The 25,733-nt window shown below is 45.0% G+C and overlaps 4 non-coding genes across 4 annotated transcripts; all 4 read right to left on the bottom strand.

The window, feature by feature from the left end:
• Positions 1 to 7,046: 7,046 nt before the first annotated feature.
• On the bottom strand, positions 7,047 to 7,119 carry TRNAR-ACG. Its single transcript has one exon. It is a non-coding gene; the product is annotated as a tRNA-Arg (tRNA).
• A 1,752-nt stretch (positions 7,120 to 8,871) lies between these two features.
• TRNAR-ACG lies at positions 8,872 to 8,944 on the bottom strand. The gene has a single exon. It is a non-coding gene; the product is annotated as a tRNA-Arg (tRNA).
• Positions 8,945 to 13,498: 4,554 nt separating this feature from the next.
• Positions 13,499 to 13,571, bottom strand: TRNAR-ACG. Its single transcript has one exon. It is a non-coding gene; the product is annotated as a tRNA-Arg (tRNA).
• A 378-nt stretch (positions 13,572 to 13,949) lies between these two features.
• On the bottom strand, positions 13,950 to 14,022 carry TRNAR-ACG. The gene has a single exon. It is a non-coding gene; the product is annotated as a tRNA-Arg (tRNA).
• Positions 14,023 to 25,733: the final 11,711 nt, after the last annotated feature.

Raw genomic sequence — 25,733 nt, 5'->3', positions numbered from 1 at the left:
TAATCCTACTCTCTGTTTCCTTTCTTTTAACCAGTTTGTAATCCATGAAAGGACATCGCCTCCTATCCCATGTGTCGGGCTTGATGCTTGAACTCGATGCGGTCAGTGCACAAACATCTAAGATGCATAAATTGTCTCACTAGCAAATTCAATTTAAAATGCTCGGGTGGAAGCTATTGAAACGCAGTAGATTATTGCGATCATTAGGTTTGCGATATAATGTTGTTGTGATTGAATCAAAATGTCTAGTGATGAGTATATCCAAATAAGTCACTTGCTTCGGATGAAAGTTCATGGTAAATTTTAAGCATGTATTCAAGCTATTAAGCCAGGCATGAAATTCCAGAAGTGATGACTGTGATCCTTCCCATACGACGAATACATCATCAATGTATCTCTTCCAGTGTTTGAGGTACAGGGTCAACTGGCATCCCTGAATATATTGTGTCTCAAACGCAGTGACGAATAAATTGGCAATGTCTGGTGCCATTGCTGCCCCCATGGCAGTGCCTCGAGTCTGCAGGAAAAATTTGTTTTGAAACATAAAGTAGTTTTTGCTCAGGGCTAAGTGTAGGAGCTCAATGATGAAGGATGTAGGTATTCGTTGTGGTCGTGGACGGCTTTTTAATACTGTGGCTATGACTGTTAACGCTTCTTCCCGAGGGATGACTGTGTAAAGAGACTCGATGTCCATAGTGACTAATAGGCTGTCTTGAGTGAGGGCAATGGTGGATAAGAATTGAAGCATGTTAAATATATCCTTGATGTAGGATTGAGCTTGTGATGCGAAGGGCTATAATATTTTGTCAAGAAATATTGAAATCGGCTCGAGCACTGATTCCTTAGCCGAGACAATGGGTCTTCCTGGAGGATTTTCAAGATTCTTGTGGATTTTGGGGACAATATATAACACCGGTATTCTAGGGTTCTTGTTGATAAGGTAGTTACGTTCATTGTTAGTGAGGTATCCTAATTCATAAACATGTTCCACAATTTGTTTAACCTCGGCTAAAATACTATCTGTGGGATCCTCACTGAGTTCCTGGTAGAAAGCCGTGTTGGTGAGTTGGCGTTGTACTTCTTGCAAGTATGATGGTTTATTCATAATCACCACGGCTCCTCCTTTATCCACTGGCTTAATAAAATATCTTGTCTGACTTGCAGATGATGTAATGCTTGTGATTCCTCACGGATCAAGTTGAAGTAGAAATGGAATGTGGTTTTTTCAATCTTTTCAACTTCATGCATGACAAGTGCTTGAAATGTATTAATTGCTGCGTCCCCAGGAGGTGGGGGACTCCATTTGGATTTTGGCTTCACAATGGATGTGATAGCAGATGGTGGGATTTCAAAAGGGGTATGGGACAAAAAGATTTTGCGTTGCAGTTGTCTTATGAATTTATTGAAGTCACATCGGAACTTAAAGGGATCATGCTTCTGGGTAGGGACGAAATTAAGTCCTTTGTTGAGCACTGCTTCTTCAGCGTGGTGATTGGACATCCTAATATATTGATAACAGCTGATGTTATGACCACTCTTTCTGTCCGGTTATGGGGACAGATTGGACTAATTGTACCAATATTTTTGTGGTAATTGAAATCTCCCATTATTATTGCACTGCCAAATTGGTTAGCTTCCCTGATTTCTCTAAGCATTTCATCATCTATCTGACCATTTTGTCCAGGTGGACGGTAGTATACTCCTATCATTATACTCTTACCCAACACACATGGGATTTCTACCCATATAGATTCTACTGAGCATTTAGTTTCTTGTATGATCTTTATCTTGTTGGACTCTATACACTCCCGGACATAAAGTGCCACACCCCCACCAAGTTCATCCTCCCTATCATTGCGATATAATTTGTACCCTGATATAGCACTATCCCATTGGTTATCCTCCTTCCACCAAGTCTCTGAGATGCCAATTATGTCAATCTCATCATTTGCTGCTATACACTCTAACTCTCCCATCTTACTTCTTAGACTTCTGGCATTGGCATACAGACATTTTAAAGTGTGTTTTTTGTTTGTATTAACAACGTGCTTTTCAGTTGTTAGGGATAATTCAGAAATCATTAGCTTCGGTGATTTTTTATATATAGGCAAATGGACTATGTTTGCTTTTAATGGAACCTCTCTGTTGGGATGCCCTAACTCTCCTGTTTCATTAGTATCCTTCAAGGATACACTTCTCTGAACCAAGCACTGCTGAGTGACTGTCGGCTTTCCCCCTTGTTCTAGGAAGGATACGCCAAACTCATGGTCCTCAAAAGACTTAAACCACTTCTAACAACAGCCAACTTTCGATCAGTACTACAGGCATTGATATTCGCAAGCACTGATTATTGTAATGCCCTTCTACTGAGTTTACCATACACCTCACTAAGGCCACTGCAAATCTTGCAAAACACAGCTGCAAGAGTCCTAACTGGCAAGAGTAAAAGAGACCACATCACTGAAACACTGGCTGAATTACACTGGCTTCCCATTGAACAAAGAATACAGTACAAAACGCTATGCACCATACACAAATTAATACACAACGAAAACGCAGACTGGCTAAACACGGCCCTTCGTGTACACATCCCAAACAGAAACTTAAGATCAGCCAACAAAGCACTCCTAACTATTCCATCAGTCAAAACAGCACGACTAACCCCAGGTAAGAGAGAGAGCATTATCCCTAGCGGGACCCATACTATGGAACTCCATGCCCCTGGAGTTAAGGTTACAAAGTGAAAACAAAACATTCAGGAAAAATCTAAAAACCTGTTGTAGTTGGACACTGCTGGAGAGATAGTGGACCCTTGGGCCGACCTACCTAGGGAGGCAGGGTAGGCTGGGAGGCGGAGCCACAAGCTGGATGAGTTCACCCAGGAACCAGGGACCCCCTGGGAGGAGCCCGTAGGGTCCCGGGTCCTCGGGACTAGGAACTGAGACAGAAAGTCCAGAGGCTGAGATAGGCGTAGACCGGGACCAGAGCAAGCAGCAGGGATAGGAAGTCCAAGGTACCCGGAAGGCAGGGAACCGGCTGCACAGGGCCGAGGGCCGGCTGAAGGCAGGGCAGTGGGCGGCTGCGGAGTCTGTAGCAACCGGAGTCTGAAGCAGGCTGTAGGCTGAAGCGGAGTCAGAAGCAGACCGAAGTCTGGGGCTGGCTGCAGGCTGAAGCGGAGTCAGGAGCAAACCGGAGTCGGAGGCCGGCTGTAGGCTGAAGCGGAGTCAGGAGCAAACCGGAGTCGGAGGCAGGCTGCAGGCTGAAGCGGAGTCAGGAGCAAACCGGAGTCGGAGGCAGGCTGCAGGCTGAAGCGGAGTCAGAGGCAAACCGGAGTCGGGGCAGGCAGCGAGCTGAAGCGGAAGCCAGAAGCAAACCGGAGTCAGAGGCAGGCAGCAGACTGAAGCGGAGTCAGAAGCAAACCGGAGTCAGAGGCAGGCAGCAGGCTGAAGCGGGGTCAGAAGCAAACCGGAGTCAGAAGCAGGCAACGTGGAGACCACCAGGAACGCAACTAAGAACAACACGGAGTTGTGAACCTCGTTGCAAGGCGATGAGAGAGAGTTTGAGCGCCGGTTATATCGGGACTTGGGCGTGACGTCAGCAGCGCGGGCGGGGCCAGGCTTCCGGGAGCTGGGCGCTCAAGACGGACGTCCTCGCACGCGTGCGTGCGAGGCTGAAGGGAAGCAGGCACGTAATGGCGGCCGCCACGTGGAGTGAGAGAAGCCCCCGGGGTCCGGAGCGGGCGGAATGCGGTGATCCCTGAAGCGGAGGTAGGTAGGCTTGGGCCCTAACAGAAGGGAAGCGGTCGGAACCGCAACAAAACCTGGCTGTTTAAACAAGCTTTTCAAAAAGAGAAGGGAGAATAGAAACCAGGGAAGCGCAAGGAACACCCATACACACAACAGTAATCACCAAGTGTGTAGTTTTTTTGTTTTTTGTTTTAATAGAGAATGCATCACTAAAGGATAAGTTACAATTATAAAATGAGTCTTGTACTCAAAACTGCCATAGAATTGACCTGGACATGATGTTTTTCACATTTATCAATTTACATTTATTAAAAACTATGTTACCGAACCTTATGGCACCTATGTAAACTGAAAGATTCTAATTGCATTACTTTATGTGCCTTACTGTAAACCGTTGTGACGGTATCCACCTTAACGACGGTATAGAAAAGATTTTAAATAAATAAATCTCCTTTTAGAAAGTTAGTGCCAGCAGCTTGGTTCCACTCTGGTTAAGGTGGAGCTCATCCTTTTGGAAAAGTCTCCCCTTTCCCCAAAATTTTCCCCAGTTCCTTATAAAGCTGAATCCCTCTTCCCTGCACCATCGTCTCATCCACGCATTGAAACTCTGGAGCTCTGCCTGCCTCTGGGGACCTGCACATGGAACAGGAAGCATTTCAGAGAATGCCATCCTAGAGGTTCTGGATTTCAGCTTCTTACCTAAAATCCTAAATTTGACTTCCAGAACCTCTCTCCCACATTTTCCTTTGTCATTTGTGCCACATGTACCATGACAGCCGGCTCCTCCCCAGCACTGTCTATAATCCTATCTAGGTGACGCGTGAGGTCTGCCACCTTCGTACCAGGCAGGCAAGTTACCAGGTGGTCCTCACGTCCACAAGCCACCCTGCTATCTACATTTCTAATAATTGAATCACCAGCTATGATGGCCGGTCTAACCCTTCCCTCCTGGGCAGTAGCCCTGGGAGACTTGTCCTCAGTGCGAGAGGACAATACATCACCTGGAGAGCAGGTCCTTGCTACAGCATCACTTCCTGCTACTTCCTGCTACACCAGGGTGATGTTCTCCTACTGGGAGACCTTTCTGATCCAAGGCAGCACTTCGGCTGTCAGACTGGATTTGGGACTTGCCTACTATGTCCCTGAAGGTCTCATCAATGTACCTCTCTGTCTGCCTCAGCTCATCCAAGTCTGCTACTCTAGCCTCCAGAGATCGGACTCGTTCCCTGAGAGCCAGGAGCTCTTTGCACCGAGTGCACACATACAATTCTCACCGGCGGGTAAAAAATCATACATGTGACACTCAATACAAAAGACTGGAAAGCCCCCCCTCTTGCTGCTGGACTGTTGCCTTCATCTTAGTTTTATTGGGTTCCTAGTTAAGTTTAGGATACTAAGGGAGTTGGAATGAGAGTACTTTAAATTTACGGGTGAATTTACTTATTAATCAGCTAGTGTCCTACAAGGGGATGATTAAACTTTCAATAAGGGCTGGTACAATGGTATGATTTAGATAAGACCCTGATTGATTTTTAATCAGAAAGTGTCTCGTGCCTAAAAATCAAGGGTTGAGTGGGTGAGAAAGATAGACACTAGAATTAACTATCTCTGGCTTGCTTATTACCTCTGACACACACAAACTCTAAAGACTATATCCCTTAATTTCACCTTTCACCAAACTTTTTATAAGCCCAGAAATTTCTGAAAGCTATACTTACCAATCCTAATTAACCACATATAAATTAATCTTCACTCAGTTAACAGAAGGGTTCGAGATTCGGCATGCGCTTCCGGTCCTCCTCTACTGTAAACGGTGTGGGGACTCTGGAAGCTGGGGCTGTGGACGTCAATCCCTGGATCGCTTGCGGTGACTTCTGGACTCTTCTCCAGGGGGATGCACGGAGAAGTATGCAGATGAGGGCTTGCTACACATATTCATGTGGTAAAAAATGAGTAAAATATAATTTGACGAACATACACAATTTAAGGATCATGTAGAAAAGGAGGGCAGTGTAATGATCACAAAATTCAAAGGAGATAATACAGTAACAACCAAGTAGTTGGCTTAATATTACCCCTTTGTAGTGCTACTGAAAATTTTCTACAGTTGCACCAGAAGAGGGGACTAGACCAGGGTAATCCCAGAAGCATATAATGTGAAATAGTCCTGAGCCTTTAATAGAGTCATTTCTATCCTATCAAATATTTGGCTTCCTTTCCTATCATTTGATACAAAAAGGAGCATATTCTTTCAAGGATTTATAGCATACAAACACATCTGATGAAAAGTAACAGCGATAGATTCCTGCAAACTGAACATAAGTAACAGAACATACATGGGGTCTAAGATGGCCACTGATTCCTTACACACATTTTTCTCAGTTTCAGAGCCCATGCTTTTCTTTATTTCCTCCTTTCAACAGTTTTAAAGGAAAAGAGAAAGACAAGACATGACTGTACCCTTTGACTGACTCATCTCCATGGGGTGCTCTGTGGAATATTCCATTGTGGAAACACACATTCTTAAATCAATCCAGGCATCCAAGATCCCTACATCATTTCAAGGAACACTGTCCAGGTTGCCTGTTTGGTTTGGAGACATGGTGCAACTGTAGAAAACCATCCCTTGGGGGCCTTCAATGCCTGTGGATGCTTACACATAGAGTAAGGCATGCTTATAGAGACTAGACTGGTTTCTCTGCCCCTGCTGAAAAATTGATCCATACCGGGCTGTAGGAGAGTTTGGTGCTACTGAAAAGGATGAGAGTTCCTGAATGTCAAAATTAGTAGATTAATATTTGTGCTTCTTCAGTTTGATTTCTTGTGCTACTTTTTCCAGTGTTTATGCGGACTGACGCACTCTTCCATACACTACTAGTTTTTTACCCTTAATGCGCCTTGTAGTACTATACTTGATTTCTATAAATTGAGTTTTTTATTTAATTCTTGGATCATGCAGTTCCACTTTTGATGCCTTGAACTTAAAAGAGAAGATTAATAAAATGCTTTACTTTTTTTTTTTTGTAAGGAAATGTAATCATCACCTTGGATTTGCATAAGAGTTTGTTAATTCTTGGATTTTGCAGTTCCAATTTTGAGGCCTTGAACTTAAAAAGAGAAGCTTAATAAAGTGCTTTACTTCTATTTTTTTCTATGGAAATGTAATTATCACCTTCAGTTTGCATAACTACACTTCTTCCTTTTGCGCGGGGAATGGTAGAATAAATATTTCTGCTTATATTCACTATTCTTATCATCTTCTTCTAAATAGCAAACTTGCATAAGAAGAGAAAGATAGCATGAGCCAGCCAGGAGTTGAACCTAGAATCTTCTGATCCGTAGTCAGATGCGTTATCCATTGCGCCACTGGCCCACTTGCACAAATATCATGCCTCATACATACTTCCCTCCTTATTGCCACAGGTGGCCTACACTATTGTAGTATAGATAGTGTTATCACTTGAATACGTTTTTAAGTCAGATATTCATTCTACAAATTTCGCCATAGATTTCAACAATGAATGCTTTGTTCAAAGAAAAGTTTCACATTCAAGAACTAAAATACGACTGATTTCTGTGCTTCACTCAGTGATGATCAACGCGAATGAAGCAGAGAGGCATATCAGACACAGAAAGGGGAAAGGAAAGATGGTAAGAGGAGTCCAGACACATATTTGGAAATCAAATTTGAAAAGTGAGCTTGAAAAAGAAGACAGGAGAGGGCACAGGACACGCAAAGAGCTTGCATTGAGTTAAACTTCTGAAAACCAAAGTAAGCAAACTGTTTTAATCTAAAGATTAGACTGGGTGGCATTATTGAAATTCAATTATTTTATTGCTCAAACCATTTATTTTTCTTTCACGGTACCAACCAACTGGTTCGCTTAATATTACCCCTTTGTAGTGCTACTGAAAATTTGAAAAAACTTTCATTGCCAGAAGAGGGGTTTAGACAAGGGTAATCCCAGAAGCATATAATGTGAAATATTCCTGAGCCTTTTATAGTGTCATTTCTATCCTATCAAATATTTGGCTTCCTTTCCTATCATTTGATACAAAAAGGAGCATATTCTTTCAAGGATTTATAGCATACAAACACATCTGATGAAAAGTAACAGCGATAGATTCCTGCAAACTGAACATAAGTAACAGAACATACATGGGGTCTAAGATGGCCACTGATTCCTTACACACATTTTTCTCAGACAGTTTCAGAGCCCATGCTTTTCTTTATTTCCTCCTTTCAACAATTTTAAAGGAAAAGAGAAAGACAAGACATGACTGTACCCTTTGACTGACTCATCTCCATGGGGTGCTCTGTGGAATATTCCATTGTGGAAACACGCATTCTTGAATCAATCCAGGCATCCAAGATCCCTACATCATTTCAAGGAACACTGTCCAGGTTGCCTGTTTGGTTTGGAGACATGGTGCAACTGTAGAAAACCATCCCTTGGGGGCCTTCAATGCCTGTGGATGCTTACACATAGAGTAAGGCATGCTTATAGAGACTAGACTGGTTTCCCTGCCCCTGCTGAAAAATTGTTCCATGCCGGGCTGTAGGAGAGTTTGGTGCTACTGAAAAGGATGAGAGTTCCTGAATGTCAAAATTAGCAGATTAATATTTGTGCTTCTTCAGTTTGATTTCTTGTGCTACTTTTTCCAGTGTTAATGCGGACTGACGAAGTCTTCCATACACTACTAGTTTTTTACCCTTAATGCGCCTTGTAGTACTATACTTGATTTCTATAAATTGAGTTTTTTATTTAATTCTTGGATCATGCAGTTCCACTTTTGATGCCTTGAACTTAAAAGAGAAGATTAATAAAATGCTTTACTTTTTTTTTTTTTGTAAGGAAATGTAATCATCACCTTGGATTTGCATGAGTTTGTTAATTCTTGGATTTTGCAGTTCCAATTTTGAGGCCTTGAACTTAAAAGAGAAGCTTAATAAAGTGCTTTACTTCTATTTTTTTCTATGGAAATGTAATTATCACCTTCAGTTTGCATAACTACACTTCTTCCTTTTGCGCGGGGAATGGTAGAATAAATATTTCTGCTTGTATTCACTATTCTTATCATCTTCTTCTAAATAGCAAACTTGCATAAGAAGAGAAAGATAGCATGAGCCAGCCAGGAGTTGAACCTAGAATCTTCTGATCCGTAGTCAGATGCGTTATCCATTGCGCCACTGGCCCACTTGCACAAATATCATGCCTCATACCTACTTCCCTCCTTATTGCCACAGGTGGCCTACACTATTGTAGTATAGATAGTGTTATCACTTGAATACGTTTTTAAGTCAGATATTCATTCTACAAATTTCGCCATAGATTTCAACAATGAATGCTTTGTTCAAAGAAAAGTTTCACATTCAAGAACTAAAATACGACTGATTTCTGTGCTTCACTCAGTGATGATCAACGCGAATGAAGCAGAGAGGCATATCAGACACAGAAAGGGGAAAGGAAAGATGGTAAGAGGAGTCCAGACACATATTTGGAAATCAAATTTGAAAAGTGAGCTTGAAAAAGAAGACAGGAGAGGGCACAGGACACGCAAAGAGCTTGCATTGAGTTAAACTTCTGAAAACCAAAGTAAGCAAACTGTTTTAATCTAAAGATTAGACTGGGTGGCATTATTGAAATTCAATTATTTTATTGCTCAAACCATTTATTTTTTCTTTCACGGTACCAACCAACTGGTTCGCTTAATATTACCCCTTTGTAGTGCTACTGAAAATTTGAAAAAACTTTCATTGCCAGAAGAGGGGTTTAGACAAGGGTAATCCCAGAAGCATATAATGTGAAATATTCCTGAGCCTTTTATAGTGTCATTTCTATCCTATCAAATATTTGGCTTCCTTTCCTATCATTTGATACAAAAAGGAGCATATTCTTTCAAGGATTTATAGTATACAAACACATCTGATGAAAAGTAACAGTGATAGATTCCTGCAAACTGAACATAAGTAACAGAACATACATGGGGTCTAAGATGGCCACTGATTCCTTACACACATTTTTCTCAGACAGTTTCAGAGCCCATGCTTTTCTTTATTTCCTCCTTTCAACAATTTTAAAGGAAAAGAGAAAGACAAGACATGACTGTACCCTTTGACTGACTCATCTCCATGGGGTGCTCTGTGGAATATTCCATTGTGGAAACACGCATTCTTGAATCAATCCAGGCATCCAAGATCCCTACATCATTTCAAGGAACACTGTCCAGGTTGCCTGTTTGGTTTGGAGACATGGTGCAACTGTAGAAAACCATCCCTTGGGGGCCTTCAATGCCTGTGGATGCTTACACATAGAGTAAGGCATGCTTATAGAGACTAGACTGGTTTCCCTGCCCCTGCTGAAAAATTGTTCCATGCCGGGCTGTAGGACAGTTTGGTGCTACTGAAAAGGATGAGAGTTCCTGAATGTCAAAATTAGCAGATTAATATTTGTGCTTCTTCAGTTTGATTTCTTGTGCTACTTTTTCCAGTGTTAATGCGGACTGACGCAGTCTTCCATACAGAGACTGCTCAACTTGCGAGGCTGCCCACGTCCCTTGATCTCCCATGGAGCGGGGCGAATGTTGGAACGGCGCACTGAGCTCGGAAACTGGAGGAGGAAGCCCTGCACAGTAAAAACCTCCCCCTAAGTCTCTGTTTTTTCTTTTTCTTTGTTACATAAAACCAGAGCTCAGCCTTACCTGGCTGAGCACAGAGACGGTCTCCTGCTGTGGGGGGAGAGGGCATGTGCTGTCACCGCCACGCTCGGCTTCCTGCACCTGCTGCCTTTCAGCTGCTCAAGCAGCTAAGTCCACACAGGGAAACTCAGCTACCGGATCAAGGCAGAACTGTGAAGGACCATAGAAATCACCTCAGGAATTCTCAGTTGGGGAAGGGACCATTTGGTATCACCACAGGAGAGTGGGGCGTTAATTTCTTTCTTCAAATCTCCTTCTTAAACCTCAAGCAATCCCCAGTGGGGGATATGTACATTCACCAACTGCTGGAGATGGAGAATACTGGCGGACTGAGGTCACTGCAGGGGTATATATATACTGTGATGTCAGTTTGCTCTGTTTCCATCTGCTGGTAGGAGTGTATAACCCACTTGTTCTGGTTTCATCTGACTGGATGCTAAGAAAAAATGTTTAACTCCTGATGCAGTAAGCTAATGCTATGTAAACGCATTAGGAGTCTAGGAAAGCAGATTGATTGTAAAATGTGCACAGGCCAAACTCAAATTTAACTTGGGAAAGGAGGAGGCATCCCTGAAAGGCTAATGCAGATCCGTTAGCCTGCAGCCACTTATCTGGATAAGCATAAATTTATCCAGCTATGTGGTGATGGTAAGCCCAAGTTCAGAATTCTTTTTTTACTTTTTAGAGGGTTTTAAGTGCCACCACAGTGTGCTGGATACTTAACTCCATCTTGACCAGAAGTTAAGTTTGCAGTCTTAGGAACCCTGGATATTACCTAATGCCCTCATTTGCATAGGATTTTCAAGCGAAGGCACATTTTAGAATGCACATTTGGTGAGTGTAAAACTCCTTGTTGCATCAGCAGTAAGGTTTATGCTTACAAAATCAGCGTTCAAATATGGCTATAGCTGTGCATGGGCCTGAATGCACATTTTATGCATTGGCCCTGGTTGACTCAATGAAGAAAGTTCAGGAGGGGTAAGATGAGGAGGCTGTGTGAGCCATGCCCGGTATGCTGCCATTAATTACCATACTCCAAAATTAATGCTGTAGCTAGGAAGAAAAGAAATGCATGATGTCGCGGTTCTGGCTGCGAGCACCGCGGCCAGGCCCTTACCTCCGGGCTCCCGGACCTGCTCCGCTTCCAGAGGCCTGGTTTGCGGCCTGTTTGGCGGCGTCCCCGCTGGGACTGCGCCGCTGCGAGGTCTCCCATGGATGCCTGGCTCCTAGGCGCGCTCGCGCGCTTTTCTAGGCCGTTTCCCGCCAGTGGTGACTCCGCCCAACTCCTTACGTCAGATGCCGTGGCCTTGATAAGTCGGCCGCGGCCATCCAGTCTTTGCCTTGCAACGGGTTAGCCTCCCAGTTTCCTGTTGCGCTGTGCCCCGGAGTGATTCACTTTGCTTCGTCGCTCTGTTCCTGCTACAGTGCCTGCTTACTTCTTGCTTGCCAGCTACAGTGCCTGCCTGGTTCCTGCTTGTCAGTTACAGTTCCTGCCTGGTTCCAGTACCCGAGTCTTGCTACAGTTCCTGCCTGGTTCCAGTGCCTGAGTTCTGCTACAGTTCCTGCCTAGTTCCAGTACCAGATTCTTGCTACAGTTCCTGCCTGGTTCCAGTACCTGAGTCTTGCTACAGTTCCTGCCTGGTTTCTGTACCCGAGTCTTGCTACAGTTCCTGCCTGGTTCCAGTACCAGAGTCTCGCTACAGTTCTTGCCTGGTTCCAGTACCCGAGTCTCGCTACAGTTCCTGCCTGGTTCCAGTACCGAAGTCTTGCTACAGTTCCTGCCTGGTTCCAGTACTTGAGTCTTGCTACAGTTCCTGCCTGGTTTCTGTACCCGAGTCTTGCTACAGTTCCTGCCTGGTTCCAGTACCCGAGTCTTGCTACAGTTCCTGCCTGGTTTCTGTACCCGAGTCTTGCTACAGTTCCTGCCTGGTTCCAGTACCCGAGTCTTGCTACAGTTCCTGCCTGGTTTCTGTACCCGAGTCTTGCTACAGTTCCTGCCTGGTTCCAGTACCAGTCTCGCTACAGTTCCTGCCTGGTTCCAGAACCCGAGCCCAGTTACAGTATTGCTACTGTCCTAGTCTGGTTCCAGTTACCTGTCCTGATCCACAACCTGCCTAAGTCCCGGCCGGGCCCCTACGGGCTCCTCCCGGGGGGGCTTCGGCTTCCAAAGGTGAAGCCACCTAAGTCCCAGCGGTTGGGCTCCTACGGGCTCCTCCCAGGGGAGTACCAGCTTCCAGGGTGAAGAGCATCTACGTCCTGCCTGAACATCTGCCTCCCGGCCTGCTATTCATTAGAGACATTGTCCACCTTTCCCAGTCTTCAGCAGGTCGGCCCAAGGGTCCACTAAACAGAGACTCCCATAACACATGATTACACATGTTCTTAGAAAGAATCTGTTACATGTTTAAGAGCCACTGTTAGTGGCTTGATGGGAGGTGTTAAGAGCAAAGCCCAGGAGAATCAGGCAGTGGTGGCTTTTTCCGTGGCACACCTGGTCAGAGCTTAAAGTGCCATGGCAAACTGGTTGGGAAACATCAACATAGGGAAATATGATACCATACTTAGAAGCGGCACTAGAGTGGACATACATTTCCATGCACCATATTTTAGGAAATATATTTATTCCCGAATTTAAGCAATTCACACTTCAGTTTAGAGCCTTTTAGCAAAATACTTGTCAGCTTATACTCCAAAGTTAAATTCTGTCTTAATTTAATGCTTTTTTAACATTTTATTTAACAAATAATGCACACCTAAAACTACTAGACAATTACTGACAATAGGCAACCTAGTTCCAGGAAATCAAGGCAACAGATTTACATAAACACATATTGGCAGTGTAGCTTGGTTTGCCTGAAATTTCTAAATCTACAATTTTGCAGCATATGCACAGAAATACTAAACATGGAGATGCTGCACAAAGTATTTTCTGGAAAGTAAAGCAGGAGCACTCAGAAAAACAAACTAGACAATAGGCTTGTTACTGATACAAGGATAAGTAATTCATAAAGTTGACTGCTTTTGAGAATTTAAAATACTACAACAAAAACATCCGAGCCAGCCAGGAGTCGAACCTAGAATCTTCTGATCCGTAGTCAGACGCGTTATCCATTGCGCCACTGGCCCTATGAAAAACCCTGTTCTTCCTCTTCATTCTTGTCCCTCATTAATAGAATGTATCTGATCTGAGTTTAACGTAATGTATCAGTTTTGTATATGCTCCAGTAACATTCAAAACTCTTACTGTACATATTTTTAACAACTTGGAAATATACAGCATATAAACTGGACTGCACATATTTAGGAGCGCCAAGAGAGATAAAGGTGTAACGTTTTAATAATCCAGGTGTCCACGTGTGCATAGATTCTCTGTAGCTATCACTGCAGAAATCAGCATCTTTCAAAACAAATGTAATCTACAGGACTTACAACACATAGCCGCACACAAACTAAACAGTCGCATACAAATTAAACAGTAACTCATTCAATTCGAAAAAAAGTTTTCGAGCCAGCCAGGAGTCGAACCTAGAATCTTCTGATCCGTAGTCAGACGCGTTATCCATTGCGCCACTGGCCCCTCTGTCTAGGTTGCTTGCGCCCCCTATATTTCATTAACTTCAACTATTACATCATCAATCCCGCATCCCCACCTCGGAAAACAACGTGCAAGTAAATCATTTTCCCTCTTCATGCCTGTACTTTTGATCATTCGAACACGCAACACCCCTCAAAACCCGGTGGGCGTCTGCAACACATTGCAGCACACCACCTTGCAGCCTTTCGGTGGCTACTTTTCCCTAGTGTATGAAGCGACAGGTGCGGGACAAAAAAAGTATCAACTGCACCGCTAACACCGGGTCCTAAATTCTGCACAGAATGCTGGCCCGGAGCGAGAAATCTAGATCCCTGACATCAAAGGTGGCGGGCGGGGACCCTCCGTAGTTTCAATTCAGCAGCAACCGCTTTTGTCCCCGGCCCCTTGTCTGCTTTTCTTTTATTAGCTCAGAAGAGCACGATCAAAAGCGAACAGCACACCCGCACGTTATCGCCCACAATGAGCATGCGCAAACTGGAGGGGCCCTATGGGCGGAGAGTAGGGCGGGGTTGGTTTAAGGTGGAAGAGGAGGAGGCGCGGCGGAAGAAGGGCTTGAGTGGAGGTTTTCATCCAGTTTGTCCTGCTTGGTGTTCCGTCCCTGGCTTGTCGCCGCCCCGGCCGCTGTGTTTCCGGCCGGTGATCTGGAATCGTGGGCTGCGGACAAGCGAGAAAGAGAGCAGGCAAGGGGCATGGCGCTGGCCTACGAGGAGCTGAAGCTGTGAGTAACCAAGGGGCGGGGAGCGGCTGATTGTGACGTCAACCTGGGGGTGGGGGGCGCGTGCCGGCGTCTCCTGACCCCCCCCCCCTCCCCTCCCCGGTCCCGCTCTGTGTGCGTCATAATAGGAGGAGGAGGGGCTGCAGGCTGTACGGCTGGCGTCAGTAGAACGAGAACCTGCAGCATCTCTTGTCCCAGGAAGTCGACTTTGCCCTTTCGCGCTGGAGGGCAGTGACTGAGCTGACGCGGCTTTGCATTAGGTGCTTTGCCTCATAGCTTGACCTAAGGTTAGGAGAGTATCGAGCAGCTCCTCCTCATTATTATTATATTGACCAAGTCAGGTGTGGGTGAACTGCCCGTTTGTACGCGGCTGGTGATTCTTTCGTGCTCGTAGTTTGCGGTGCGGCTTCTATTTTTTTTTTAGTATAGCCCAGTGTTTTACAGTTTTCCCCGTTAACTGCATGTCCATTGGGGGGGGGACCTTTTGAAAGTTAGCTGTTATGGTCATTGCAAAATGGGATTTTATTTTTTTATTATTTTTTTTTTTGCTGGGTTCTTCAGCCCTGAGAAAGATAGTGACAGGTGAGACATGGAAAGAATGTCTCTCCTACCCAGGTTCTAGATTACAGAGCCCTGCTCCTGCCTGTCAGCTGTGCCTGCACTCTGCCCTCTAAGCTGTTCTGGGCAGGCCTGGATTTGTCCATAGGCCTGTACCTAGGACAGTAGTAATCTAGAGGGCAGCATGCTGGTTGAAGATTACTGCCTTTCAGTTGTACTGAATCTCATTCAGCAGAGAACACTCCCCTGTTCCTGATCTGGCTCCTCCCCCTCCAGGCGGCATGCTGGGAACAGAAGTGCCTCCAGCAAATAGAGCAAGGGGGGGACCATTATGGGGAGATTAGGAGTGGCTGATTAGATATTGGAGGGTGGGGAGAGAGGCAGGGGATTGGCTAGGGGAAGTATGTCTGGGCATGAGTGAGAGGAGCTTGTGTGTGTGTGATGGATATTGGATGGGATGTTACAGAGGAGATGCAAGGAGAAGCAGCACCATAACATGTTAGGGACACTACCTTCCTCTCTCCACCCACTGCAATTCAAATCCTCCTTCCCTTGATCTTGGATTATATTCCACATATCCTAGAACCTCCCTTCATGCCAGATCCTAGAGCCCACTCCCTCCCCAACCCTTTCTTTTACTTCCTCCATCTTCAGTCCAAGTCCTCCCTCTCTCTTGCCTTTATCTGTCCCAGATTCCACCCTGTCCATCCCTAAGAACATAAGAAATTGCCATGCTGGGTAAGCCCAAGTGTCCATCAATTAGCATCCTGTTTCCAGCAGAGGCCAAACCAGGCCACAAGAACCTGGCAATTACCCAAACACCAAAAAGATCCCGTGCTACTGATGCAATTAATAGCAGTGGCTATTCCCTAAGTAAACTTGATTAATAGCAGTTAATGGACTTCTCCTCCAAGAATTTATCCAAACCTTTTTTGAACCCAGCTACACTAATTCACCTAACAGCCTTTGACAACAAATTCCAGAGCTTAATTGTGCTTTGAGTGAAAAATAATTTTCTCCGATTAGTCTTAAATGTGCTACTTGCTAACTTCATGGAATGCCCCCTAGTCCTTCTATTATCTGAAAATGTAAATAACAGATTCACATCTAGTCGTTCAAGACCTCTCATGATCTTAAATACCTATCCCCCTCAGCCGTCTCTTCTCCAAGCTGAACAGCCCTAATCTCTTCAGCCTTTCCTCATAGGGAAGCTGTTCCATCCCCCTTATCATTTTGGTTGCCCTTCTCTGTACCTTCTCCATTGCAACTATATCTTTGAGATGTGGCGACCAAATTGTACACAGTATTCAAGGTGCAGTCTTACCATGGAGCGATATAGAGGCATTATGACATTTTCTGTTTTTATAACCATTCCCTTCCTAATTCACGTCTCTCAAGCAGTTATACAATGTGTCAAAAACAATATTACAATTAAACTTTTTATCATTCACACCCAAACATACTCAATCATACTTTACACTTCACTCATAAAATTGTTATTAAATTGATACTCCCCAAATATTCACAAAAGTATTACTCAGTGTTACTCCTAATTTCATCATACTCTATCTTGTCTTACTCAATGTGTCCTACCTTCGATACATTTAGTTTCTAAATATACCCCCCCAACACAATTCTTAGTATACTTCTCATATGAGTAGCTTATTGATACACTTGAACCCCACGACCACTTTAATGCTTGACACTATCACTCTTCTATATCCTTCAAAAACTTCACCGGGTTTTTCATTCCCTTCTTTCAAATGTTCTTTCCTGCTTTTCAAAAGAAAGTTAACCGCTCCTTCCAAAATGCTACCAGCTGTTTTTTCTGTCTCCCGACACAACTTCTTCTATTACACGATATCACCAGGCGATTAACCTCCACGCTAAAATTGATTCAACTCTTAGCCATTCAACATTGCTCTCCGTCTGGGACGCTCACAGCTTCAAATGGGTTTAATGGGAATTTTGAACCTGTGAGCATAATAAGTGTGGAATAAATTCTTACCAATGAGTCATTTTTTGCAAAACACCATATTCAAGATTCCCCTGAAGAGCCATCGGGCAAACAAGGGCCCTGTCAGGAGCAATTGTAACGGGTATTCGTTGTCAACAGGATTTATTAGAAGTATACTAAGAATTGTGTTGGGGTTATATTTAGAAACTAAATGTATCGAAGGTAGGACACATTGAGTAAGACAAGATAGAGTATGATGAAATTAGGAGTAACACTGAGTAATACTTTTGTGAATATTTGTGGGAGTATCAATTTAATAATTTTATGAGTGAAGTGTAAGTATGATTGAGTATTTTTGGGTGTGAGTGATAAAAGGTTTTTTAATTGTAATATTAAATGTTTTTGACACATTGTATAACTAATGCTTGAGAGATGTGAATTATACTTTTGTATGTTATTGAAATTGTTCTAAGAGAATAAAAATTGTTCAGTATATAATAAGAGGTGTTTAAATGTTATATGTGCTTGTATCCCACTCCTGAAGGAGTGTTAGTTTGATTAGGGAATAATATTGCCTAAAGTACAGATCCCTGAGGCACTCCACTGTTTACCCTTTTCCACTGAGAAAATTGACCATTTAATCCTACTCTGTTTCCTGTCTTTTAACCAGTTTGTAATCCATGAAAGGACATCGCCTCCTATCCCATGACTTTTTTTAGTTTTCTTAGAAGCCTCTCATGAGGGACTTTGTCAAATGCCTTCTGAAAATCCAAATACACTACATCTACCGGTTCACCTTTATCCACATGTTTAACCCCTTCAAAAAAATGAAGCAGATTTGTTAGGCAAGACTTCCCTTGGGTAAATCCATGTTGACTGTGTTCCATTAAACCATGTATTTCTATATGCTCTACAATTTTGATCTTTAGAATAGTTTCCACTATTTTTCCCGGCACTGAAGTCAGGCTCACTGGTCTACAGTTACCCGGATTGCCCCTTGAGCCCTTTTTAAATATTGGGGTTACATTGCCACCCTCCGTCTTCAGGTACAATGGATGATTTAATGTTAGGTTATAAATTTTAACTAATAGATCAGAAATTTCATTTTTGAGTTCCTTCAGTACCCTAGGATGTATACCATCCAGTCCAGGTGATTGCTACTCTTTAGTTTGTCAATCTGGCCTAGTACATCTTCCAGAGAGAGTTTCCATCCTCCATCGATGCCGGGGGTCTGTGAAGGTCTCCACCGGTCCTGGTTCCAGTCGCCAATCCACCTCGGGAATCAGAGGAAGATTTGGCCAACCCTCCTGCCTCCCAGTCTGTTTTGGCATCATAAACTTTCGAAGAGGAGCTGGAGCGCATGGTCCAGGTGGCGGTGCAGCGGGTGTTGCAGGGCATTGAACCAGCAGCACAAACAGTGCCACTGCCAGCACTTGCTCTGCTGGAATGGCTCAGTGTGCTTATCGGTGTGTTACTAACCAGCTGGCGCTGGTTCCTGGGAGCCCATTGATGCCCGGTTGGATACAGAGGCCTACAGCCCTCGGTCCAGCTTTGCCTGGAGCAGGAACTGGTGCCGCCAATGCCCATGCCTCTGGATGAAGGATGAGCACCCAGGGCTCCATCTCCTGTGAACTGCAGGGAGGATGAGGCCCTGTGTGACCCCCAGGGGGATGATACTGCGGAATCCTCCTCTGAGGACTTGGAAGGTCTCCCTTCAGAACAGTCTCCTCCAGATGAGCAGAGGAGGTCTCTTCCAGAGGTCTTCACCATCACCCGAACAAAACCCGCGAAGATTGAGGCCATCCCTTTTCAGTTAATGACTGAGAAGGATATCAGACATAGGATGCTGGAAATCCTTCAGTTCGTGGAGGCTCCTAAAGAAATTGTGGCAGTCCTGGTGCACAAAATCTTTGAGTTGCTTCTGAGGATCTGGGAGCACAGTAGCTCCTATCAACAGGAAAGCGGATGGGGTTTACCTCTGTCCAACAGGCTACCGGATTCAAGAACAGTCAGCTGTCACACCAATTGGTAGTGGTCGAATCTGCTCTCTCAAAGGCCAAGCACTCTCGGACCCATGCCTTGCGCCCCCAGGCAAGCATCATAGAGCGATGGACATGCTTGGGAGGAAAGTGTTGCAAGGGGCCATGCTCATTGCCCAATTTGCCTTTTACCCTGTGCATGAGCCAATACTCGTACAACCTCTGGAAGCAGGTGCAAGAGGCTGCCAAGCGACTGCCGCGACAGCAATAAGAGACCTCTTCAGACCGCTGGGGCATCAAGGCTGTGGTTTGGAAAACTTAAGGTTTGTTCAACCTACGATGTTCTCGAGTTGGCATCGAGAGTGTCTGCAGCGGGAACCTGCTCCCACAGAATGGCATGGCTGCGGGCCTCGGATCTCCGACTGGAAGTACAGGAAAGACTCGCTGACTTGCTGTGCATAGAAGAGAATCTCTTCAGAGACAAGGTGAGGAATGCAGTGGCCTAGTTGCAGAATCACCATGAGACCTGCCCTCCTCAGACAGGAGGTCTGCGAGGCAAGGTCAGAGGAAGTCTTTCTACCGCCATAGTAAGTGCTGTCCTCCAGCCACTCATTCCTGTTTGCAGAGGGTGAGCTCAAGTGGTCGTCCCAAGCAACAGAAGGCTCCCAAGCCTCAGCAGGCTCTCCAGCCAAATCCCGGGATGGGCTTGACTGTATTGTAGGGAGCATAAGCCAGCCACTTGTACCCAAGACCTAGGGTCCAGGGCAGGCTACAGTTCTTTGTGGACTGGTGGCCAAGTATAACCTCAGACCAGTGGGTTCTGTGTGCTCTGTCAAGGGTATTAATTAAACCTATTGGGTGTACCATCAAATTGCCCCCCTTGCCTGTTTTGGGGGCCAATAGCACATCAGGTGGTACTGTTATGGGAACTCTCTGCCCTCTTAACTGCCAGAGCAGTCGAGCCTGTCCCACCAAGGCAAAGAGGGCAGGGATTCTAGTCCCGGTACTTCCTGGGCTTTCAGAGATTGGCTGTCCAGCAAAATTGTCCTGATACCACATCACAATTTGGGTGTCTGTATGTCAACAAGCAGGAAGGTACAGGGCCGTTCCTTCTGTGTCGGGAAGCGGTCCAGGTCTGGTCCTGGCCCTGTCCCACGGGATGGTACTCAGGGCTATGTATCTAGACATCGAAATAAACCTCAAAGAAGCACATAACACCACAATTAAGGAGGTTTCTTCAACTCCAAGTCCTAAAAAAAAAATCAAACTCCTCCTACACCCACAAGACTACAGAACAGCACTACAAGCTCTCCTGTTCTCCAAACTAGACTACTGCAATGCCATACTCCTAGGCCTAACAGCTTCTACCCTCAAACCACTTCAACTCCTACAAAACACAGCAGCAAGATCTCTCACCAGCTGCAAAAGATCAGATCACATCTCCCCAATTCTCAAAGAACTACACTGGCTCCTGATCCCTTATAGGATACATACAAAACCCTGTACCTCATCACAAAGCACTATACAGCAACAAAACAGAATAGATGAATCCCATGCTACGCTTCCAAACATCACAAAGGAATCTACGTTCCACAAACACTGGCCTTCTCACCATCCCCTCCCCAAAACTACCCCACCACAGATGAACCAGGGAATGTGCCCACTCCATAGCCGGACCCTCCCTATGGAACCACCCTCCCCACAGACCTAAGACACAAACCAACAACGCAAACCTTCAAAAAGAAGCTAAAAACATTGCTCTTCCAAAAAGCCTTCACAACATAATAAGGACCTCCAACACTCATCTCACTCCCTCCCATTCCCCCCCCCCCCCCAAGACTCAAGCCATACTTTGAAACAAATTATCACAGAATATTAAGCTTCTATATACCTAATGATGATGAGCCTCTATATACCTAAATGATGATAAGTTAGTTATCCTTAATAGCTTGTTAAACTACTCTCCCCCGTTATGTTTCTCCAAGTTCCACACCCTTGTTACAATGTAACCCAGTTATCTCGTTTCCATGTAAACCGATGTGATAACACTGTTGAATGTCGGTATATAAAAGCAAATAAATAAATGTGGCTGGCGGAGAATGTGATAGCGGATAGACCGCGTCGTGCCTTCAGACCCTATGAGTGGTCTCTGGACCAGGGGGTAGTAAATCGGATCTTCTGCTTCTGGGTAGCCTGGATGTGGACTTGTTCACGGTCCCCTGCAACAGGAAGGTGACTCTGTTCTAATTCCTGTACAGGTCAGACGGCAAACCAGCCTCGGATGCCTTTGCCCGACATTGGAGCCAGGGGTCTTCTGTACGCATATCCTCTGAATCCTCTAGTCATGAAGACTCTCTCTCGAAGCTTCACGAGGACCGAGGGATTATGATCCTCATTGGCTGAGACAGATTTGGTTTCCGCTCCTTCGGGAGTTGTCCATCTGGAGATCAGATGTCATCATGCAAGATCAGGGCAGACTGCGGCATCCCAACCTCCAGGCCCTGTCGCTCACAGCCTGGATGTTGAGAGGTTGATCATGAGTCATTCAATCTTTCTGAGAATGTGTCTCAGGCACTAGTGGCTTCCAGAAAGCCTTCCACTAGAAATACTATGGACTAAAATGGAGAAGGCTTTCTATGTCTAGATCTGCTTTCCTGCCCCACGCAAAACTGTTTGACTATCTTTTACACTTACCGGAGGCTGGCTTGAAGACCACCTCCATTAGATTTAATCTCAGTGCAATTGGCGCATGCCACTGAGGTGTAGATGGTGCATCCTCTCTGTACAGCCAATAGTTAAGGCCTCCCTCGTGTCTTGGGACCTCAACGTGATGCTAGCTCAGCTGATGAAAGCTCCTTTTTAGCCTCTGCGCTCTTGTGACCTGAAGTACCTGATCTGGAAGGTCATACTTTTGGAGGCAGTCACTTCAGCATGCAGGGTTAGCAAGCTCCAGTCCTTTAGTGACTTATCCACCTATACCAAATTTTATCATGATAGGGTGGTCTTGCACACCCACTCTAAATTCCTGCCTAAGGTGGTGACAGATTTCCATGTTAACCAGTCAGTCGTCTTGCCAACATTCTTTCCTAGGCCCCATTCTCACCAAGGTGAACCAGCACTACACAGTTTGGATTGCAAGAGAGCCTTAGCCTTCTATCTGGAGCGGACAGAAGCCCATAGACAGACCACCCAGCTTTTTATTACTTTTGATAGGAATAGGTTGGGAGTTGCCATTGCCAAACAGGCACTATCCAGTTGGCTAGCAGACTGCATCTCCTTCTGTTATGCCCAGGCAGGACTGCAACTTGGGGGTCATGTCAAGGCTTATTCTATTAGAGCCATGGCAACGTCAGTGGCCCACGTGCGAGCAGTTCCCGTGGAGAAGACCTGCAGGGCTGCACATGGAGTTCTCTCCACATATTTGCATCTCACTACTGTCTGGATAGGGATGGTTGACATGACAGTAGGTTTGGCCAGTGTGTCCTTTGGAATCTCTGAGGGTTAAAACCCAACTCTCCCTGCCTAGGGCCCATTGTTTGAGTTTAAGCTGTTTCCCCTTTTATTACCAACAGCACTGTGGTGTTGTGCCCATTGGCACCTAGTTGGTGCTTGTTTGTCCCCTCTTTTGTGTTGGGGAGCAGCCTGTAGCTAGGGATTCACCCATGTGTGAGGACTACCATCCTGCTGGTCCTAGGAGAAACTGAGTTGCTTACCTGTAACAGGTGTTCTAGGACAGCAGGATGTTAGTCATGAAACCCACCTGCCACCCCGCGAAGTTTGGTTTCTCCTACTTTTTTGTTTAAATTTTATCGCAATCCTACGTTACAAAACTGAAGAGGAACCCCGTATGGATGCGTGGAATAAGGTATGCTGGACATGCTCAGTATGCACAGTCAAAGTTTCAGAAAATTTGACATAAGTTTTGTGTGCCAGGCTCCATCTGATGATGTTGGTCCTAACACACATGGGGTAACATTTACTGTCCTAGGAGAACACCTGTTACAGGTAAGCAACTCTGCTTTATACCGATTTTGTCAATTTCATGTCAATGTCGTTTTTTTTTTTTTTTTTTTTTTGCAGCTCAGACTATCACCACGACACCCTGATGGACAGTAGATTTTCATGAGCATTCACATGCTAACTATTGCCATGCTGCTAGAGCAGTGTTTCCCAACTAGTGTGCCATTAGATCTGATCAGGTATGCCACATAAGTCACTAGTGGCACTAAATCATGTTGGGAGCTCCTTTGTCAGAACATGTACAGTCATTCATGCTCTCCTTCCTAGCTGCAAGATGAACTCCAGAGTGTGGGAATTTTCAGGAAGTTTGCGGGTCATAGATAGCTGAGTCCTGCTTTGTGCAGTACTACAGGCGGTGCACACTGTGCCTCCTCGGAATTATTCCAGCCTCTGTCCTATCCTCAGGTTGAGTGAGATAGGAAGAGCATGCACTGAACAATGGATTTGACTCACTGAGTGTTGGGAGCAGCAATGGAGAAGCTCTGGTAGCCACATGCAGCAGCCAAGATACTGAGCCGCTGCCCACATCGCACTGACATCTCCTTTCTCCCTGCACTTGATCCATTGTGATGGATTCCTGTGCGTGTCTTCCCTCTCTCTCTCCCTTTGTTTTAAAATGAGAGATTGGAGAGGCTTTCAGTGCTTCCCAGCTATTCCTTTGGCCGTGAGTCCTTCTCCATAACCATACTACCTGCTTCCAGAGGTTGGTGTGCCTTGAGCTTGAAAAAGATTGTGAAAAGCTGTTGTAGATCAGGGTTGCAGTTGAGAATATTCTTGTGAACATCTTTTGACCACTTCTAGAACGTCTCCCAGTCTTTTAGTTGAGAATAGAGAATTTGCTTAGGAAGCCTGTAGACTTGCATTATGACTACATGCCCAAACTAGCAAAACTAATGTCAAGTGATGGCAGCCTCAGTACTTGAGGATTAAGCCTGTTCAAGAACGCAAACATGTCTTTTTTTTTTTTCTCTTGTTAGTGCCAAAACCTTTCTGTACGCAGTGCTGATAGATTTTTTTTCAAGTGCCTTTATAGGTATCTTCAGTGCTATACAATAATGCAGAAACCACAGCAGAATTGTAGACCATTAAGGTTTGTTAATGTTGTGGATATTGAAGGCTCTCTGTCTTGAGTGACCAACGGCTGTACTGGTGCCAGTGGAGTCCACATCCTTGTTCTACAGCAAAAAGTGTAGTGTGGGCCAAAAATTATTATTGCGTGCTTGAAACTCAAATAGCTCATAAAATTTAGCTTCCCTAATAGGAAGGCACAGTCCTGGTTAGATTGGCAAAGATCAGTCGCCTCCAGTCATGTGTCCTACCAGATGTGTCTGTCTCTTAAGTCTGTGTAGTGCTTTGCGCTTGGTTTTAAATATAGATTGGGGGAGGAGGGGTGGCTTAGGTGAATGGCAGAGAACAGTGCTACCTGTGTACTGTCTGTACACAGAGCTCTCCCCTGCTGAATAAACTGATAGATAATATGGAGCAGCCTCTCCAGAGGCACACTTACATGCACTGGCATCTGCTCTGATATGTCCTTTTGTGAAAGACATGCATGACTTCATCGATCCAGATGCACACAGGAAAATTCAGGTCACAGCAGGCCAAAGTAGATTTTTCTCTGTAGTGTTTTCCCACTTAATGGCACGTGTTGATGATTGAAAGGTGCTTCTGGTGCCTGCACAGATGACGAGAATTACCTATTTCTAATTGTTAGTTTTTTATTTTTGGGCAGCGTTAAGAATTTTATCCACATAATGTTGTTTTTAGTGTAGGAGCTGCGTTAGGAGCTGGATGATATTCTAAATTGTTGTTCTTCTTTTAACCAAAGGGGGGGCCATGCTGGTGCAGCAGCAGGTCATTGATGTGCACACTGATGCTATGGGAGCCTAGGCAGGGTGGATATAAGCCCCGTAGCGCTCCTTGTGCCGTGGCTATCTGTTTGGCATCCAGGCAGGTCACTTGTAAGGTGCCATGTACACTGAGGGTGCTCTAGAAATAGTAGAATTTCAACCTGTAAAACTGTTGTGGGTTGTACACGGCTTGGAAGCAGGCCCAAGATGAGAGGCGAGGAGCACGTTTTAGCATTATACAGGTGTCTGGAGCATCACCATGCTCTGTTCAGTGGTTGGAAGGAGCTGTGTGTTCTGCTGCAAGACCCCAGAGGCATGATCACAAGTTCCTGTAGCTTTTGTCTCTTTAAGCCAAAAGGGAAGCAGGACTGTGCTATCCTGACATGTTAGTGTTTTGAAATACGCTTGCTTTATGCATACTTTTGATATTTGTGCATGGCTGGTCTTCTTCACTCCAAGTTAGATCTTGATCATCCGCACGGGGGAAAGGTAGTTATGCAGACAAATGGTTTGACTGGTAGATTAATTCGGTAACTGCATAAGCTCTTTTTTCCGATTTGCGTTGAAAAGTGGCAATAAAATTCTTTACTACATTTCTGGGGAATATGTTGGCG

Source organism: Rhinatrema bivittatum, chromosome 2, assembly GCF_901001135.1.
Source record: "Rhinatrema bivittatum chromosome 2, aRhiBiv1.1, whole genome shotgun sequence".
In the NCBI taxonomy this organism is placed as follows: domain Eukaryota; kingdom Metazoa; phylum Chordata; class Amphibia; order Gymnophiona; family Rhinatrematidae; genus Rhinatrema; species Rhinatrema bivittatum.
The sequence above is the reverse complement of the archived record's forward strand: the minus strand, read 5'-3'. Positions and strand labels throughout refer to the sequence as shown.